This window comes from Phoca vitulina, unplaced genomic scaffold (genome assembly GCF_004348235.1).
Source record: "Phoca vitulina isolate PV1807 unplaced genomic scaffold, GSC_HSeal_1.0 scaffold4, whole genome shotgun sequence".
NCBI classification, from domain to species: domain Eukaryota; kingdom Metazoa; phylum Chordata; class Mammalia; order Carnivora; family Phocidae; genus Phoca; species Phoca vitulina.
Window position 1 is genome coordinate 62,176,537 of NW_022589707.1, and position 12,789 is coordinate 62,189,325.

Sequence of the window (12,789 nt, forward strand, 5' to 3'; positions counted from 1 at the left end):
CATCTAAGCTGCAAATACTTTTAGACCATGAATATCCTCTGTTGGTAGCAAAAGATATTATCCAAATGTTTTCATGTGTATAGATGTTAACTCAGCATTCCAACACAATCTACTTGGCTGGAGAAAAGTCCTCTACAGCTCTCTGATATTTATTTGAACTGTGTGAATTCTCTTAGCTAATGTTGATTCAGGCAACCACCACTGAAAAGAGAGAAAACACTAAGCAAACATACTTATTCTATCATAACAAGTGAAAACCATGTAGTTTGATAATAGTACCTTCTCCTAATACCTAGTATATGGAAATAAATTTTTCTTTATTTTTCCACAGAGCTTTTTCTTTTTAAACTATAAAATTAGAGCATTGTGTGTGGGGGGGGAGGTAAAGTGGTTTAAGAAAAGGATCATCTTTAAGAAATAATACTAGCTTCTATTTAGAATGCTTATTATTCACATCATCTAAATCAGCCCTCACAACAAGCCAAAGGGAAGGCATTATCTCTGTTATTTGATGAAAAAACTGAGGTTCAAAGAGGAAAAATTGACTTGCCTGAGGTCACCCTTACTTACTAAGGGACAGAGCTGAAATTCAAACGGAGGTATATCTGTCAGCAAAGCCCATGCTTTTACCCACTACACTATTTAATTTCTATAACAGATTTTATACTCTGTTCATCAGTCCATGAAAGAATATCTACAGGGTGCAAGAAAAAAATTGGATACAATTTTTCACACAAAATAGCTTTTTAAAACCAACTCAGATAAGAGACTTGGGTAGGTTGTATTTGAAAAAAATAAAATGATGGCTTTGTAAAAGTTATATATATATATAGATATATATATCTTACAAATTCCAGTCTCTGCTTTTCTACCCTGTTCAGAATCTAGAACTCTCAAGTTCAATGTATAATACTGATGGCTACTAAAGAACAAGTTCAGAGTTCCTTTTTAACAGTAAAAAAGCATTAAAAAGTGAAAGAAAAGCACCATAATTTTATCTAGTGCTGCCACAAAACCTGAAGTGAATAATGGGCATTAAATAGAAAACTCTGGAAACCAACTTGCACAATTATGTGTAGTAGAGAACATGGAGGGTGGGTGTAGGAGACAGTGCTATGAGGCAAAAATGTAAATTCATGCTACATAAGAAAGAAATTTCCTCTAAAAATTAGGTTGAATGAAAATTCAAACCCAGCCTCTGTTAAGTTGTCTTCCATAGGTCTGGTTTTCAAAGTGGAGTCCCTGAACAAGCAAGATGAGCATTACCTAGGAACTTGTTAGAAATAAAATTCTCTGGCAACATTAGACTTACTAGATTAGAAACTCTGTGAGGTCCAGCAACCTTTGTTTTAACAAGCCCTCCAGGTAATTCTGATGCATGCTCAAGTTTGAGAACCACTGTGCTAGAGGTACAACTGGGTTCTATGCCTGCATTTCTCTGGTGTCAGATGAGACCCAATGGAGCTTTTCATGAAGGTAGAAGGAATAAATAGTGCAACTTTTACTCTATCTTCAATATCTCTTTCTGATTTCAACAATGGATCTCAATAATTATCTGATTAAATATGTAGAAAATATGAATCTTACTCTACACTTGGGTGTGCAAGTTATATTATATATCTTTTGTTCATTCCACAACTCCCCAGGCAGGGAATACAATCAGAGACCATGTTAGACCATCAGAAACCATCTTCTCCCCAATGTTACAAGAGTGTTTGATTGCATCATGGGTGAGGGTCAAGTCTACAAAGCCTGAAGGTATCAGGGAGTCATCTTAGGTTTTTAGTCCACATGGGTTGGCACTGAGAAATTCACTGTATGTATAAGCCAGGAGGACCATTTTGGTCCGGCAATCCTTCTATTTTATGGCAGACTTGGGGCCTGGCACCACTGCAGAGCCTGGAAACCTTTGTTCTAGAGCCTAGTCCCTGTAGGAATACCATGCAGGCATGTCTTTTGTGGTTCTGTCAACACCCTTAGATTTCAGGAGGCTGAGAACAAGCTCCCACAACTTTTGGGCCATAGCTTCCATTGCCTTCCCATTCTGAAGGAATTTCTTTATGTAGGTACCTTCAAAAACATTCCCTACCAAGACACCCAGCAGTATTTCAGCAGTGACCCAGCCCCTTCTTTCTCATTTCCAAAAGCCTCAACATTTATTGGTTCAATGAAAGAAAGAATAAATGTTTATGGCCTCTCAAATCAGTTGTTTTTGTATGCTACTCAGTCATATTCTAGCCTGAATAGAGTTCCTAACTTTGTAATCTCTGTCTGTGCTGGTGCCCAGTCATAAGACTGGCCATTTATCCTATCCAGAGTGTCTAAAACATTATTGGTAGGTAGTCTTAATAATAAAAACATTCTTGAGACTTCAGTTTTATTTATTGAGTACCTGTTATGTGACAGAAAGCATTCTAGGAGCTCTCTATAGCTTCTCTTGTTTACTTTCTCAAAATAGCCCTATGAGGTACTTCTAATTTAAGTACTTAATGTAGCTTGCCCAAGATCACACAATTCTTAGTTGGAGGGAAAGAGATCAGGATCCAGCTCCAGCTCTGTCTCCTCTCCCCAGTACCTGACAGAAATTTGGCTTCTTCCCTATACCACACTGCCTCTTGCCCTACCCTTCTGTGGGCAACCAATCAATGGAACTCACATTTGGATCAATTATCCAAAGTGCATAAATCCAGCCAAAGCACCTACTATGTGTCTCTTGGAAGTAATCAAAATGACTGATTAGTAATATTTTGGATAAAACCTCTCCTTGGTAGTATGTGCTTTCTGGCCCTGCCCAGTGTAATGCTTCAGAATTGCATACTGAGGAAATAAAGAGTATATCTCCTGGAACCAACGTTAGAAACCCAATGGACCTTCCTTTTGAAGTGTGAAGAGGGAGCACTATGTATACAGTCAAACAATACATCCTAATTAACTTGCTGGCCCAAGGGTCCAGACCAAAGAGGCTATGAATTTTGAAATAACTATTGGAGAAGGCTTAAAAAGAAAGAAAAAAAAAAAAGCGAATACAATGAATTCAGATTAACAGTAGTCTCTATTTAGCATTTATAAGTATCAGACTCTATGTTAAGCATTCCAAATATTACCAGTTAATGCTCTCCAAAACTCTATGAAGTTGTTTTTTAGTCCCCTGTTACAGTTCTAACTTACAGTTCTCTGTAAGATAGGGGTCATATTATCATCTTCTTTTACAGTGTTATTGTGAGGACTCCATGAGTTAAGACATGTCAAATGCTCAGGATTAGACCCAGCTCATAATAAACATGCGATAAATGTTATTATTTCTTTCCTTATACAAATGAGAAAACGATGGCATGGCTACACTGAAAAGTTGCCCGAGTTGGCATAGTAAGGGTGAGAGCAGGATTTGAGGCTCTCTGATTCTGGCAGCCATGTCTCAAGCCCCCGTACACTCCAGCTTCACTTTACTTTCCTTTCAAAAGCCAGGGATAAAGGCCTCTGGATTCCCCTTTCCACTCCCCAAAAAGTGTTACTTGGTCCTCTTAGACTTGATTACCTTTGCCTACTTAAAAATTTGGAAAGACCATTTATCAGAGAAAGTGTGAAGTTTATTATCAAGAGTGTTAACAGGAATCGAGATAAACTTTTCTGTGAAAGCCGCTGACACTTTCATTAAGCACTGACCTGCCCACTGAAAAGTTCTTTGATGGATGTCTCCAGTGTGGCTCCTACAGAAGCCACCCAACTGCCTGCTACAGTAATGTAATCAGGTAACCTTTGTCTGTGACAAGCCCCAGGCTGGTGAATGTTAAAACACAAACAAAAGGAAATGACTTTTTGATTGACATGGCTGTTTTGTGGATTGGCCCCACTGATAAAATCAGTCAAAACAAATCAGTTTATGCACCAACACATACTTAGAAAGATTGTATTTGGAAATTTCATGGCAGATGTGATCTCTTCTGCTTTTGCTTTTAAAGTCCTTGGTGTCATCTATCTTACGATAAGGGAGAATGTTAAGAAAGAGAGTTGACTATATAGTTCTCAATTTTTAATTACAAAAGATCACACTGGGAGTCTGCTAAAAAAGCAGCTTCCTGGGCCTCAGGAACAGAAATTCTGATTCAAAAGATTTAGAATCAAGCCAAGGATTATAGATATGTAAACAATTTTAAAATATTTTTTATTTTTTAAAAATAGTTCCTTGAGCCTTTGAGAAACCAGGAGATGAAAAAAAACCATGGTTGACATAATGTTTTTAAATCAATAAAAATGAATACTTAGAATATGCATTTCACATAGACTTTTTTGAAGTGAATGTCTATGCTATACACAGTCTTAGGTAGAATATATATCCTGAGGGGCAAGCACTGGACTTTTGTTTTTATATTCCCAATGCCTGGTACATGGTGGGTGCCAAGTATTGCTAAATGAATGAAGTAAACTTAGGGTCTTGCCTCATTTTCGTGTCCTTGGTATGCTTTGCATTCAGTAAATAATCGTTAATAGAGGGAGTCCATATTTGTACACATAGTATAAACGGAGGTATCATAGAACTTACTATAAATAGTCCCCAAATTGCAAACTCCCAGCTTGCAAACACCCTTATATGAACCGTCCAGTTGGAAGACAGCCCATCACCACTGCTTAGAGAGGGCTTCCCTGTCACCACCATTTAGTTCCACCTCACTCCCACGCTGTAACTACCCTCAGATACCAGAGAGCCCTAAAAGAGCAACTAATCCTCTGACCCCAAATTCTCCTCATACATTTCCAGAGATTCTCCTGCAGTCCTCCTACTCGTCCTCCAACCTTCTTCCCTGTATTCCACCAGAACCCCTGGGGGTCTCTGGCTGGCTCCTCACGTGCCCTCTTGTCCTACTCTTCGTGCAGTTACTTAACTTAGAGCTTCAGGTTAACGTTCCAATTTAACATTGTTTTTACTCAGCTTCCCCTTATTGAAAAAACAGAAGCAACTGAAGACTCTTTCCAGGCCTGATTCCCTAGGCAGGAGCCATATATGGGACAAACTTTGTATTCCCAGGGTAGACTCTTTCCCAGCCTTTATGACAGCATTATGACAAAAGAAGCAGTGAAGGAATTAACTCTTGAGATGCAAACTTGAATGCAATTCTGTGATAAAACACTGTGATCCCCTATTCTTCCTCCTTCTTAATTTATGCCTAAATGATTTCACGTAGTTTTAGGGGTCAGGAATAGAGAGGAGAGGATACCATCTAGCTAGTTATATACAAGTTTCCTACTACCCCCTCTCTAATTTGTGGCAATACTTGAGGTAAATATTAGTGTCTTCTTTTTAAATATGAGAAAACTAAATCTCAGAGCATTTAGACAACTTCCCCAAAATGACACTTTAGTGAGAGGCTGAGGTAAATTTGACTTCCAGCCTAACAGGACAGTATGTACTCTCCATTCTCAAACCTTTCTTTCCTTCCTAGTGGCAGTGAAGAAAAAATACAGGTACCCATGGGATGCCGACGATAATGCACCAAAGAGACTCCCTTTCTTAAGGCTTGTGTTTTAAATTCATGTATAGTTTGCATTTTCACAATATATCTGTATGAGATTGAAGTGTAAAAGAAATAATTATTTCCTCAAAATTTCAACTAAAATGACACTCCAGGAAGATGAACCCTGCTTACTCCTTGGTTTTAATGCCTCTAGCAGATTAGGGGTGTGTGTCACTCAAGGATGAACTCTGCCTCTAGGACTGCTGATGTAGACTTGCTACCCTAAATTATTCCATCTCAGTAGGTCAACATAAAATCCTCACTTTGGTAGACATGCTCAGCATCCAATTCAATAGGCCAATGCATCTGGTTATCTTTGGATGTGTTTTGTCTACTATAACACTCAGATGTTGTCTATTAAATTACTCCTTGACTCAAAAGTTCAAAGGAAGAAATTGTTATTAGAGACTGAAATTAAGAGAACAGTTGATTTTATTAGATAATGAGAGGTATATACTACAACGCTTCCACCCACCCATCAGTTCTAGACTTCCTGAAATCAAAGGTGGAAAGTAAAGTGGAAAAGATTTAGTTTATGAAATGCTGGTAAGATATTATACCACAACAGGGAAAGCAAATGTTTCTTTTTGCTTGTGAGTTATCAAGTCTCAGTTTGTAAGCAGAACATTATTTTTAAATGAAGGGTGCTTTTTTTTTGTATTTTTTTTTTTTTTTTTTTTGCAATGAACATGAGGATGCAGATATTTTTTTGAGTATTTTCATTTCCTTCAGAAAAATATCCAGAAGTGGAATTGCTGGATCATTTGATAGTTCTATTTTTGATTTTTTGAGGAAACTCCATACTGTTTTCCCCCGGGGCTACAATAATTTACATTCCCACCAACAGTGTGCTAGGGTTCCCTTTTCTCCACATCTTTGCCAACACTTATTTCCTGTCTTTTTTATAATAGCCATTCTAACAGGTATGAGGGAATATTTCACTGTGGTTTTGATTTACATTTCCCTGATGATTAATGATGCTGAGCACATTTTCATGTACTTGTTGGCCATCTGTATGTTTTCTTTGAAAAAATATTCACTGAATTCTACTCCAGAAACCAATATTGCAATGTATGTTAAAACTAAGTAAAACTTAAATAAAAAAATAAAAATAAATTTAAAAATTTTTTAAAAATGAAAAAATATTCAGACCCTCCATTTAAAAATCATATATATATTTTTTAATACTGAGTTGTAGAAGTTGAAGGACATATATTTTTATAAAATATGTTTAAACAGTGCTTGGTCTTTTATGTAACATTCATTGCTTGGCCTCCATCTCCTGGCATTTGTGTACCCCCTACCCCCAAACCCTAACTTAAGCATTATGGCTCAACTTTGGCTCTAGTTCTATCACTGCAATTGGTTTATTTTATAAGTTTTCTCCAGGCTTTATAGCTATTTGAAATGGGAGGATAAGTCCAATGCCAGCTAATCATCATGGCTGAAACCATAAATTTATTTATATGATCTTGGACCAACACAAGTAAAAACCTGAGTTATTTTTAAATTACCATTTATGGTTAGACTTTTGACAGAGAAAAACCTCTGGTAACTTTACAAGCATTTCATAAATTTTTCTAAGGACTTACCAATTTAACTAAAATCTTATTAAAGAACAATCAAATGACTTCAATCATCACAGTGAATGATTACTATAAAATAAAGACTATACCTTAGACCAAAATAAACCTAATTGATAATTATTCCTAAAGTCTTCCATGTAACTGAGTTTAAAAATTCAGACTCCATTGTCCTATATAAAAAATGTTGAGCTTGGCAAGTTTATTTTACCAAAGTTAACTTAGATTTAATAGACCACTTTTAGGATATAATAATTTGAGACGCTAATGTCCAATGTGCCAACTGGAAGTTAAAACTTTTCACAAAACATTTCTCATCACTACCCTCCAACTAGATTCAATTTGTGGGAGAGAATATTCCCACTGCCTAATCATATACCTTCCTATTCACCCAATAACAGAGGAATTATCCCCTTCACCCAGGCAATTTAGAGAGAAATCCTCCCTTCTGTATCTTGCTTCCTTCCCAAAACAATCTTAGGCAACTTGAAATAAAGAACAAATACAAGATAATCATTTAGATATGAATCAAAGAATAACTACTTTTAAGAAACATCACCAGTAGAATATATTTGTAAAGAAATGCAAACATCCTTTTAGCAAATGACACTGGCTTGTACTGTTGAAGCGTTTAGATGAGGAAATGACTCAGAAATATGGTAACAGGTAGCACTTCCATTATACTGATATTGACTTGGACTTAGATGTTTCAAGAGCCACAAGCTTCAGCTCGTATATATTCCTTAATTTTAAATCTTCCCCAGTTGTGTGTGTGCTTGTGATCTGAAAGAATCTATTACTTTCCTGTCTCATTCAAGAAGTTTTTTGTGTGTCTATTCCAATGTAAATATCATATCTGTATGGGTGGATAGAAGGTCATATGGAGTGGGGCAAAAGATCATAGCTATTACAATATATTTCCCTTGTGTTGCCCCAGCCTTGGAGTAGCTAAACTGGGGTTGGAAATACTATGTGGTCACATGCTACCTTAGCATGTCCAGTGCATAGCCAATACCTATAATCAGAATTCTATGATCTCATTGATAACAAAGATAGAAAACCAATTTTCCGTTTCAACCTGAATCCCAAATTGTCATTTTGAGTGTCACATTAAAATAGCTTTTAGACTATATACAAAATATATTCAAAACAATAGTCTTTTATCTTGTTTTTACAGTATTTTTTGGCATTTCCCCCAAAGCATATATCTAAGAGGCAGCCCCAGCTAGGACCCTGTAAGTAGAGTGAGTGTTGAGTTCCTACAAGAGGGGAAATTTCTAAGACATTCCCCATTCATGGAAGTGAGTTCTCTTTCTGTGTTGGCCAGCAAGAGTTCTGGTTCTCAATGCTTGCTACAGGGAGAACAATCATAATAGGACACCTGGGTTGAATGCTTTGGATAGTAAACACTAATCAAGTATGTGAACCACTAATTAGTGTGTGGCCTTGGGTCACTCACTCAAAGATAAAGGCTTGGTTTTCTTCCTCAGAGGTCTCTGAGGTCCCTTCCACCTGTAACTTTTCATTCAAAACTTGAATGTGTATATTCAATATACATATTCTGAGGTGAATTCATTTTTTTAGATATTATGTGAAGGACTAAGAATAATGGCTTTTTTTTTTTTTAGCATAAATATCTAAAGTTATTTCATTTCATACTTGGCTAAATCAGTCCCATCTCCATAGCCAATGCACATGTGTGCATGCATCTACACACACTCACACAAATATGCATACGTACACAATAAGATATAACATCTGTATAAGTAATAATGGCGTCTAGATTATAACATACTAATATTAAGGAGTCCCAATGTATAAGCAGTTTAATTAAAAATCTGACTAAGAAGAAAATCAATATACAATAGCACAATTAGCATTCTTCAAATTAGGTACCTATCCTTTTAAAGGAAAGCTAAAATTATTGGGGGGGTTTGATGATTCACAAAGAAATAACCAATTAAAAATAAAAGCTGGATGTATGTTTATTTCATTAAAATTTGATGAGATATATACTTAGGATTTACGTACTTTCCTATTTATCTGTTTAAATATAAAGTTTAAACATTTTTTAAATGCTGGAACTCAGGCTGCATCTCAATTACATAGATCAATAAGATTTCTGTTCATAGGCCGTCAAAATATCAACTGCATCACAAAATCGTATTATATAAAGAATCTGTGACACTCATATCTGGATAGATGTGAGAAGGCTATAGATAATGCAATAGAGCAATGAAATCATTCACTTGCTACTGGTAATTATATTTCACATGCAAAATTATGCTGAGAAGCTTAGGTTGTCTCTTTGGAAACATGAACATAAAAAAGTTGCAAAGATTTCCACAAAAAAATCCTTATCATACACCCTATTGTAGTCACTGCCATACTTTAGCTTAATTAAAATGATTGCATTTTGGTGTTAACTCGAACAAGAAAAGATTTAAAGTTTAAGACACTTTGGGCTGGGCCTTTGGCAAGTTAAAGAACATCTCTGTTCAGAGTCTCTCTCTCTCTCTTTTAAAGGAGGCTTTGAGAAGGGTAAAGACCCCATAAGTAATGTTTCAAGCACTGCTTGAAAACCCTAGAGGGCATTCCGCCAGAAGTAAAAACTCCCATTATTATCTGTAGGGAACATGGATGGACAGAGGAAAAATCATGTCCACATACTTTTGAGCCAAGTAATGGTGGGGGGGAGAATATATAAATCAGAAATTACTGTAAGAACACACTACTTAAAATTGCAGATGTATTGTAGGATGAATTCAATGTGGGTCCAACATACCCATTTCTCAGGTTCCTTTGGCCAGCGAGGTCCAGACCAGTTTGGGGACTTGAGGTCATCTCTGCAGCCATCAGCAGAGGCGCTATTGCCCCAGCCAGTGAAGGAAATCTTCCTCTTCATCCTCTCTGTGTCTAAGTGTAGAGAAGCAGTTGCTTTGGATTGTCCTGTGAATGGCAGGAGACTGCCTGAGGTTAATTAGGCAATAAAACATGACTGAGCAGGCAGCAGTAATTAATCACATCTCAAACTTGTGCTGGGAAACAAGAGGTGAGACCGATTGGCTTGAAGTCCTGAAAGTGAGTAAATACCACCCAGACTTGAGGTCTGAAGTGTCTCCTCATGCTGGTGAAAGGTCCAGAGAGATGCCTTTTGGTGGCCCTTTCATTTTTCTGTATGTGCATGCAGAAGTATAACATGCATGCTAGAGCTTCTTGTAAGCAGAATGAGTTTGCTGATGATGTCACAATGTAACAACTTTTATTATGCTTTCCCTGAACAGTGAAGGGCAGGTATCCATTATTATGCATAACATCCAGATAAGAAAACTGAGGGTAAGTGAAATTAAGTTACTCAACCAAGTTATTAGGAGCCACAAAAAAAAAAAGAAAAGAAACGAAACGAATTGAAGAGACGATGAATTTGCATTGAGTAGAACTTCACATAGGTAGCAAGATGGTCCTTCAAGTTAGAGATTAGAGGACTATCAATGCAGAGCCAAAGAACTGAAAGTTTATTTTGAAAGTAATGGGAATTTCTGAATGCAACTTGATAAGGCAAGTGACATGGCACCGTTTAATGGGGATTCGTCTTATAGCAAAGAACAAGATTGGCAGAGAGAAACTACTAGCTACATAAAAAACAACAACAACAACAAACTGGCAGGTAATACTGTCTGAGAAGTTACTATATTTCAAAACCTCCACTATACACCTTACTATGGACCTCCATGTAACTTCATCTAATTACTTCGTTATAGCTATAAAAGTCTATGCCTGTTTTGTTTACCATTGAATCCTAGCACATGATAAAGGGTTTGGCTGGTATTAGTGCACAGTAAACATACCTACACTGAGTAGATTACTAGGAAAGTAAGATGAATTCACAGAACAGATAGAGTTGACCCTTTAACAACATGGGTTTGAACTGTACTGGTCCACCTACCTACAGATTTTTTTCAATAAACACAGTATAGTGTTATAAATGTCTCTTCTCTTATGATTTTCTTAGTAACACTTTCTTTTCTCTTGCTTACCTTAAGAATACAGTATATAATACATGTAATTTACAAAATATGTGTTAATTAACTATTATCAGTAAGGCTTCCAGCTGAACAATAGGCTATGAGTAGTTAAGTTATACACAAATTTTCTATTGTGCAGGGATCAGTGCCCCTGACCCCTGAATTGTTCAAGGATCAACTGTATTTCTTCTGCTTTGAGACTCAAGTTAAAATAGGTAAGCAAATATATCTTTATCTCTAACGTTAAAAAAAGACAAAAAGAAAAATACACCATAAATGTGCATAAAATGGAATATACCAATGATTAGGACACCAGGAGGGGAAGCACAATTAGAGGAAGACAAGGAAGGGATACATGTAATCAGAATTCCTGCTGAGTCTCAGATCTGGCTAAAATATTAAAGAGATAAAGTCCTAACCTTAATTGCACTAAACTGGAATAGCCTTGGTTCTGAAATTTTAGAATATATCTGCTCATCAAAGCTCTAAGAACTTTTATTCTGATGTTTTGCCCCATCACCTGCTTGTAACTCCATCACCCACAAACTAATCTTAAAAGATGGACATATGGCAGTCTCTGAGCTGTAACTCATGGGCAAGAACACCATCTAAAAATTATCACTTTCACAGTCTCATTTTCTTTGTTACCAAGCCAAGGATGAGGCTCCTGGATTAGAACAGTTCTAGGTGTGGGACTGCTCTGCAATAGGAAGAGGTAGCGTTGTCAAACGCTCTGCACTCACTGAGACTAAGAAGTCTGCATTTCAAAGAGTCCTTCACAGAGCACTACTAGTGAGACAAACAAAACAAAATAATAATAGTTTTGTTGGAAAAGGAGTTCAGTCCCAGCAGCACAGCTCTGAGCCTAGAGAGGACAAACAAAGCTGCTGCTAAGAATAAAAGCAAGTTCAGTGTTTCTCTCATTATGGTTTCTCTTGTCTGAGCCCCTTAAAACCTCTTCTGTTGTGTCCAGGCCTGAAAGCTTCTAGTGATCTGCCTGAGCCTCTCTAATTGGGTGCTTGCAGTTCATCTTACTTCTCATTAAAAAAATAAGCTCATCAGCACTATAGCCTCAGGGGTCCACAAGGAACATGTTCATAGAAAAGAAGTTTTTGTGTTTATTAGCATTACACACAGCCCATTACACAAAGCCTCAGAAATTTACACTGGCCTCAGCAAGCTGTGGTTCCAAATGTGAACACTTGTCACAACGCATAAATTATTGCCAGTGACGCGCCCACAGGGCCCTGAGAAGGCCGCCCTTTCACTCAGCCCAGGTTATTTCAATCAGGGTACCTTTAGGGGGACATCGTTCCCAAAAGTTACAAGCATTCATTTGGGTCGACTCGACGCTGCAGGAAATACATTCCGTTCAAACGAAAAAATTGTGAAGCACCTACTCTGTGTCCCACAGGATGGAGGATGTGGGTTCGCCGGCGCGCGTGCGTGGGTTCGCCGGCGCGCGTGCGTGGGTTCGCCGGCGCGCGTGCGTGGGTTCGCCGGCGCGCGTGCGTGGGTTCGCCGGCGCGCGTGGCTATTCTCATAATAGCCACAATCGTTTATGAGGTCAGTTTCTTGTCAATAGATTAATCTCTGTGTACCTCAATGACTTCATGAATTGCCCCAGTCATACAAGTAAGGGGTGGAGTCAAAAATTTTAAAAATGCCACA

At 37.5% G+C, this 12,789-nt stretch overlaps 1 long non-coding RNA gene across 1 annotated transcript in view; it reads right to left on the reverse strand.

Annotated features, from left to right (window-relative positions):
- LOC116631033 overlaps positions 1–12,589 on the reverse strand; it is a 252,559-nt gene extending 239,970 nt beyond the window's left edge. Inside the window, exons 1-2 of the long non-coding RNA XR_004299069.1 lie at positions 12,519–12,589; positions 9,879–10,042 (exon numbers count right to left, since the gene is read on the reverse strand). This is a non-coding gene — a long non-coding RNA (uncharacterized LOC116631033). The remainder of the gene's footprint in view (positions 1–9,878; positions 10,043–12,518) is intronic.
- Positions 12,590–12,789: the final 200 nt, after the last annotated feature.